Consider the following 469-nt stretch of genomic DNA (forward strand, 5'->3'; position numbering starts at 1 on the left):
TTGCCTGCACTAGAGTGAGTGCCATGGCGTTAACCTAGCTCACAGCAACCTCAAACTCCTGGGCTCAAGCGATCCTCCTGCCTCAGCCTCCTAAGTAGCTGGGACTACAGGTGTGAGCCACCACACCCGGCTAATTTTTTGTTTCTATTTCTAGTTGACTGGCTAATTTTCTTTCTATTTTTTTAGTAGAGATGGGGTCTTGCTCTTACTCAGGGTGGTCTCGAACTCCTGAGCTCAAGCGATCCTCCCACCTCAGCCTCCCAGAGTGCTAGGATTACAGGCGTGAGCCACTGCACCTGGTCGAGACTTATATTTAAATCAACATTACTATCCAAGCATCTAAATTTCTTTTGAACACATGGCTAGAAAAGGAAGTGAGAAAAAGGAAGAAGAAAGAGGTTTAATTTGTTTACCTTTTGGAGAGGGAAATGTCCATTTTTTAGAATTCACTATTCCTGAAAAGTATTAG

This window comes from Propithecus coquereli, unplaced genomic scaffold, assembly GCF_000956105.1.
Source record: "Propithecus coquereli isolate 6110/MARCELLA unplaced genomic scaffold, Pcoq_1.0 Scaffold388, whole genome shotgun sequence".
NCBI classification, from domain to species: Eukaryota; Metazoa; Chordata; class Mammalia; order Primates; family Indriidae; genus Propithecus; species Propithecus coquereli.